Source organism: Mandrillus leucophaeus, unplaced genomic scaffold (assembly GCF_000951045.1).
Source record: "Mandrillus leucophaeus isolate KB7577 unplaced genomic scaffold, Mleu.le_1.0 Scaffold214, whole genome shotgun sequence".
Taxonomy (NCBI): domain Eukaryota; kingdom Metazoa; phylum Chordata; class Mammalia; order Primates; family Cercopithecidae; genus Mandrillus; species Mandrillus leucophaeus.
The window spans coordinates 2,281,121-2,288,403 of NW_012102188.1; positions in this window are offsets into that span (position 1 = coordinate 2,281,121).

The window sequence follows — 7,283 nt, forward strand, 5'->3', positions numbered from 1 at the left end:
TGTTTTCCTTATTTCAGGGTCCATTTTAGTAATTTACATTTTCCTATGAAATCACCCATTTCCTCTGGGTTTCCAGTTTGTTCAGTTAAAAGACCTGATTTATCCTCTATTTGTCGTTTTATACAGAATACTTTGTTATTATTATTATTATTATTATTATTATTAGAGTCAGGGGTCTCACTATGTTACCCAGGCTGGTCTCGAACTCCTGGGCTCAAGCAATCCGCCAGCCTCAGGCTTCAAAAGTGCTGAGATTACAGGTGTGAGCCACAATACCCAGCCCAGGATTCTTAATTTTATCTACTTGTTTATTCTTTTTTTTTTCCATCAGTAAAACTATATTCTTCAAACATATTTCTTAGAGTATTTTGTTTTCAAGTGACATAATTGCTATGTTTGACAATTTCTTATGACTCAGTAATGTATTATGTGTGCATATATGTGTGTGTGTATATGTGTGTGTGTGTGTATATATATATAGTTACTGGAACAGTACCAGTACTGTAGCAATTACAATGCAATACAATACCAGTAACTGGTAAGATATGTTTATTAATTTATTAAGTATGCATAGCTAATAGAACACAGCTTGTGATATGATACATTTGGTCATGATTGGCTACTTCTGTTATACAGATTGAAAGGTCGGAAGAGTATTTTACTTCTGGTGTTCTTAATTGTATCTCAGGTTTAACATGACTTCCTAAGAGCATTAAAAATTCCTTTTGAACTTTATTATACAAATAAGGCAGAGATTCCTTTTTATCGTTAGCTACATGACTAGCTATATGGACATCATAACGTCAGCTAAAATTGGGAACATTCCAGTGTTTGGGTTTCCAATAATTCCTTCCAATAATAGCTCTATGAGGTAATTTTCTATTTTACAAAACATAACAACACCTAAAATCACTCATACAGTATCCTGTAATTTTGGTTTCTCTGATTTCATCACTTTCTGCAAAGCATCTAGAAAATTATGAGATTGAATATTATTTTAACACTTCTTAAAAAATAAATAATCACTTCTGTTTTAGAAAACGTCACAGCGAAACATCAAATCATCATCATAAATTGTTAATATTCTTCCAATCCTTGAATATTGTTTTTCTAGTGGCAAGTATTTGTATCACCGCTAAAAGATGTTCATGAAACAGAACTAAGAGAAGTTTCTTTGGAATAAGAGAGCCACTCACAAGGAAAGAGCTCACCATTGAAGCATCATTTTATAAAGCTACTGTTTTGGAAATGTTGACCGTGAATTGAAATAGATTCTCTAAAATCTGCATCTTTCCCTGGTGAAAGGTAATCAGCTGTTTACAGAGTGAACCCTTGGCCAGGCATAGTGGCTCATGCCTGTAATCCCAGCACTTTGGGAGGCCAGGGCAGGAGACTCACATGAGCCCAGGAGTTGAAGACAAGCCTGGGCAACATACAGAGACCCATCTCTATGAAAATTTGATGGTGCACACCTATAGTCCTAGCTACTCCAGAGACTGATGGAGAGGATAGCTTGAGCCGGGGAGGTCAAGGCTACAGTGAGCTATGATCACACAACTGCACTCCAGCCTGGGTGACAGAATGAGACCTTGTCTCAAAAAAAAAAAAAAAAAAAAAAAGAGAGAGAGAGAGAATGAGCTCAGGACATAGCAACACAACAATGAAAAGTAATAATAATGTAACATATAACAAATAATTATATGCATTATCATAAAATATGTTAAAGTGACGTTATTTGGAATTATGTTAGTCTGTATCATTTACTTTTCATTATAATAAATGTTTTTAATGCTCCTATTAAAAAACAGTAGGGACCAGGTGCAGTGGCTCACTCCTGTAATCCCAGCACTTCAGGAGGCCAAGGTGGGAGGATTGGCTTGAACCCAGAAGTTCAAGACCAGCCTGGACAACACAGTGAGACCCTGTCTCTACAAAAATTTAAAAATTAGCCAGGTGTGGTGGCACGCACCTGTAGTCCCAGTTACTTGGGAGGCTGAGGTGGGAGGCTGAGGCTGTGAGCACACCACTGTACTCCAGCCTGGGCAAGAGAGTGAGACCCTGTCTCAAAAAAAAAAAATAAGTAAATAATAAAAATTAAAAACAGCCAGGCATGGTGGTACGCTTGAGCCCAGCAGTTTCAGGCTGCAGTGAGCTATGACGGTGCCACTGCACTCCAGTCTGGGCAACAGAGGAAAACCCTGTTTCAAAAAAAAAAGTACAGCCAGTTAGCACTGTCAATTACTAGTGATTAATAGTACAACTAATTAAACAAACAAGTGTTTGAACAAATAATGTTTTTTAATAGTTTTTATTGTTGAATAGTTTCAGATTTACATAAAATTTGGGAAGATATCACAAAGACTCTTCACGTTGTCCAGACCCATCCGTATGTTTCCTCTCTTGCTAACATCTTACATCAGTATATACATTTATCACAATGAATGAACCAATATTAAGTCATTAGTACAAACTAAAGTTCACACTTTATTCAGATTTTCTTAGTTTTCCTAATATAGTTTGGCTGTGTCCCCACCCAAAGCTCATCTTGAATTGTAATCCCCACAATCCTCAGGTGTGTGGTGGGAGGGACTGAGTGGGCGGTAATGTAATCATGGGGGCGGTTTCCCCCATGCTGTTCTGCTGATAGCGAGTGAGTTCTCGGGAGATCTGATGATTTTCTAAGCGTCTGGTATTTCCCCTGCTGGTACTCATTCTGTTTCCTGCCATCCTGTGAAAAAGTACCTTCTGCCATGATTGTAACTTTCCCGAGGCCTCCCCAGCCATGGAGAACTGTGAGTCAATTAAAGCTCTTTGCTTCGTAAATTAAACCTCTTTGCTTCATACAGTCTGGGGCAGTTCTTCATAGCAGCATGAGAAAGGACTGATATATTTCCCTTGTCTGTTTGAGTTCCATCAAGGATACCACTTAGTAGTGATGCCTCCTTTGGCTTCTCTTGGCTGTGGCAGTTCATCAGACTTCCTTTGTTTTTGATAACCTTGAATGATATTGAGGAGTGCCGGTCAGGTATATTGGAGAATGTCCTCCAGTTTAAATGATGTTTTTCTCATTGTTAGATGGGGGTTATTGGTTCTGAGAAAGATGATCTGAGGTAAAGTGCCATTCTTCTTACATCATAGCAAGGGCACATGCTCCCAAGACCCTGTTCACATTAACGCTGATCACCTGGCTGAGGTTATGTTTATCAGCTTTCTTCACTGGGAAGCTACTTTTCCCCTGTCTATACTGCATGTGGCCTTTGGAAGGAAATCACTATGCAAAGCCTTCACTTAAGAAGTGGGCAATTTGTGCTGCCTCCTTGTTGATTGGTTATCTGCATTAATCATTAGGAGTTCTTCTGCATAAGAGATTTCATTCATTTATTCATTTAATCATTTATATATGCCATCATGGACACCTGGATAGTTATTTTAAGCTTTCAATTATAATTTAATACTACATTATTTATTTTGATGCTCAAATTGTTCCTGCTTTGGTCACTGGGAGGGCTTTCCAAAAGTTCCTTCTTTTGTTTGACAACATTGGATTTTTGTGGGTTTGTTTAGTTTTGTTTTTTGAGCACTTTCTTATTTTCAATCTTACTATCCAATCTTGTATTTTTGCTGCCCCAGTCCCATTGTTATCAATTTCTCCAAGAAGCTCTGGTTTCTTTTATTGGAAGATCGTATTAAAAACTTGTATCTGGAATTCTTCCTAGATCCGTAAGACAAGTGAGGTCACAGGACAAGCCTCAGCCCCCCAGAGTAGAGAAACCAACAGTTAGACACAAAGAACCACAACTGGCTGGGCACGGGGGCTCGCACCTGTAATCCCAGCACTTTGGGAGGCTGAGGCAGGTGGATCACAGGTCAGGAGTTCGAGACCAGCCTGACCAACATGGTGAAGCCCTGTCTCTACTAAAAATACAAAAAAATAGTAGGGGGTGGTGGTGTGCACCTGTAATCCCAGTTACTCAGGAGGCTGAGGCAGGAGAATCACTTGAACCCGGGAGGAGGAGGTTGTAGTGAGCCGAGATTGCGCCACTGCACTCCAGCCTGGGCAACAGGGCAAGACTCTGTCTCAAAAAAAAAAAAAAAAAAAAAGAACCACAACTACAGCAGAACCAGAGTGCCAGGTGGGAGGGGAGCCTGCAAAGCTGGTGGCTCTGGGCGCAGTGAGGATGATTCTGATAGCTGCAGGGGAAGCCAGTCATGGGGGCACATTTGTAAGCCTTACCTCCTGGAGCTCCACCAGATTCTCACAGTGAATCCTGGGGAGAAATCTCAGAGGGCTTCAGGTAGGTGGAGGAGAACAGGCACCATTTTGAAATATGCCAGAGCGTTCTCCTCTGAATAAGATCTGTCCTTGGGAGAAACTTTTATTCCAGCTTTATTGAGGTATAATTGAGAAATGAAAATTGTATATATTTAAGGTATGCAAGGTGATGATTTGATATACATATACATTGAGAAATGATTGCTACAATCAAGCTAATTAGCACATCCCCTGCATCACGTGTGCACGTGGGGTTAGAACATGTGCTATCTACTCTCTTAGCAAACTCAAGTATCCAACACAGCATTATTAACTAGAGTCACCATGTGTGCATTAGATCCCCAGAACTTGTTTGTTTTATACCTGGAAGTTTGTGTTCTTCGGCCAGCACCTCCCCATTTCCCCACCTCCCACACCCCCAGCACCTGGCAACCACCAATCTACTGTCTGCTTCTATGAGTTTGACTTTTTCAGATTCCACGTATATACGAGATCACACAGTATTTGTCTTTCTGTCTGGCTTATTTCACTTAGTATAATGTCCTCAAGGCTTACCCATGTTGTTGTTGCCAGTGGCAAAATTTCCTGCTTTTTAATGCTGAATAACATTCTGCCTTATATTCTATATATACCTCACATTTGCTTTATCCACTCACCTGTTGACAGACACTTGGTCGTTTCCATATCTTGGTTCTTGTGAATAATGCTGCACTAAACATGTAATGCAGATATTCCTTCACGATACTGATTTCATTTCCTTTGGGTATCTTCCAAGAAGTGGGATTGCTGGATCATATGGTAGTTCTATTTTTACTTGTTTGAGAAACATTACATTCCCAAGAGCAGTGTACAAGGGTTCATTCTCTCCGCCATGGTTATCTCCTGTCCTTTTGATAATAGCCATCCTAACAAGGGAAGCCTTGCTTCTCAGTGCTCTCCGTTCACAGTACAAGGAAATGTGTGTATTCTCACGTGGACACAGACTCAAGGAACGTGTGTCTAAATTAAGGTAAGCATGAGTCACACTGATGTCTTCAGCACTAACCCATTAGCGTATGGCTCATTCTAGCTTCTCTTCTCATCTGTGACTTCTCACTCCAGCAGTGAGAAACCAGGCTCACGCCCATCTGCCAGGTATTTAATTCATTGTGCAATTCCACACTAGAGGTAGAGTGGCATCAGAACTGTTAACTGTTACCCTCGTGGGAAGGAACTTTCTAAAAGAGACAGCACCATTTAAGTCCAGTCCCTTTGCCTTTAGCTTTCTGGATCTCCGTCATTTCCAAAGCCACTTCGATCCGCACCTTTCCCCCACCATCGGCTGTACGTTTGTTTCATACATTTGTGACACGGTTAGGTTCTTTGTCGCATTCTGCATTCCATCCTGACATCCTCTAACCTCCTCAGTGACTATGTTAATTTGCATACCTTACCACATATTCTTTGGGTTGTAATCTTCTATGGGTTTTAATTAATGCATAACAGCAGGTGTCCACCGTTAAAGCATCATAAAAAATGTTCCTCTTCAAGCTCCCTGCTCCCAAACCCCCTGGCAACCACAGATCTGTTTACCCTCTTTGCAGTTTTGCCTTTTCCAGAATGTCATGTAAATGGGATCATACAGCACATAGCCTCATCAGACCAACTCATTTACTTAGCAATATAGATAGAGTTGAGTTCATCCATATCTTTGCATGGGTTGATAACTGGTTTTTTTTTTTTTTTCCTATTGCTTCATTGCATGGATGTAGCCTGGTTTGCTTATCCATTCACCTATTGAAGTGCATCCTGATTTATTCCAGTCTTTGACCATTGTGAAGAGAGCTGCTGTACATATTTATGTGCTGCTTTTTGTGTGCACATAAGCTTTTTTAAAAGTTGGCTGAATAAGCAGGAGTGTGATTTGCTGGATCATAGAATGAGATTATATTTAACTTTGGGGGGAAAGCGTCAGACTGTCTTCCATAGTGTCTGTACCATTACACATTCCCACCAGTAATGAATGAGAGTTTATTTTCTTCCACATCCTGGATGACTATTGGTATTGTCTTTTTTTTTTTCTTTTTTTTTTAATTTTAAGATTTTAGCCTTTCTAATCGGTGTTTAGGACTATCTCATATTGCTTTAATTTTTCTTCCCCTAATGAAAAATGATGTTGTATGTTTCCTGTTTATTTCCTATGCTTACCTTGCTTACCTTCTTTGGTGAGTTGTTTAGATCTTTACCCATTTTTAATTGGGTTGTTTGTTTTCCTGTTGTTAATTTTTACAAAGTACTTTAGATACAAGTCCCTTTTTAGTTATGTCTTTTTCAAAGGTTTTCTCCCAGTCTGTGTCCTGTCTTTTCATTCTGTTAACAAGGTCTTCCACACTTCTGAAAATTTTAACTTTAATCAATTTCATTTTATTGGCCAGGCACGGTGGCTCACGCCTGTAATCTCAGGTGTAATCACGCCTGTAATCTGAGGTGGGTGGATCACTTGAGGTAAGAGTTCGAGACCAGCCTGACCAACATGGTGAATCCTCGTCTCTGCTAAAAATACAAATATCAGCCAGGCATGGTTGTGGGCACCTGTAAGCTCAGCTACTTGGGAGACTGAGTAACAAGAATCACTTGAACCGGGAGGTGGAGGTTGCAGTGAGCCAAGATCACGCCACTGTACTCCTGCCTTGATGACAAGAGCAACACTCCATCTCCAAAAAAAAAAAAAAAAAAAAGTTCATTTTATCAATTTTTGTCTTTTATGGATCATGCTTTTGGACTTGTGTATAAACACTCATGCAAAACCCAAGACCACATAGATTTTCTCCTAACATTTCTTCTAAAAGATTTTTAGTTTTATATTTTACATTTAAGTCTGTGAATTATTCTTAGTAAATTTTTTTATGTGTAAAGTTTATGTCTATATTCGTTTTTCCCCATATGGTCACCAAATTGTTCCTGTACTACTTGTTAAGAAGACTATAAGTCAAAAGTCCCCTTTTTCTCTGTGACAAAGATGGGTTGACTG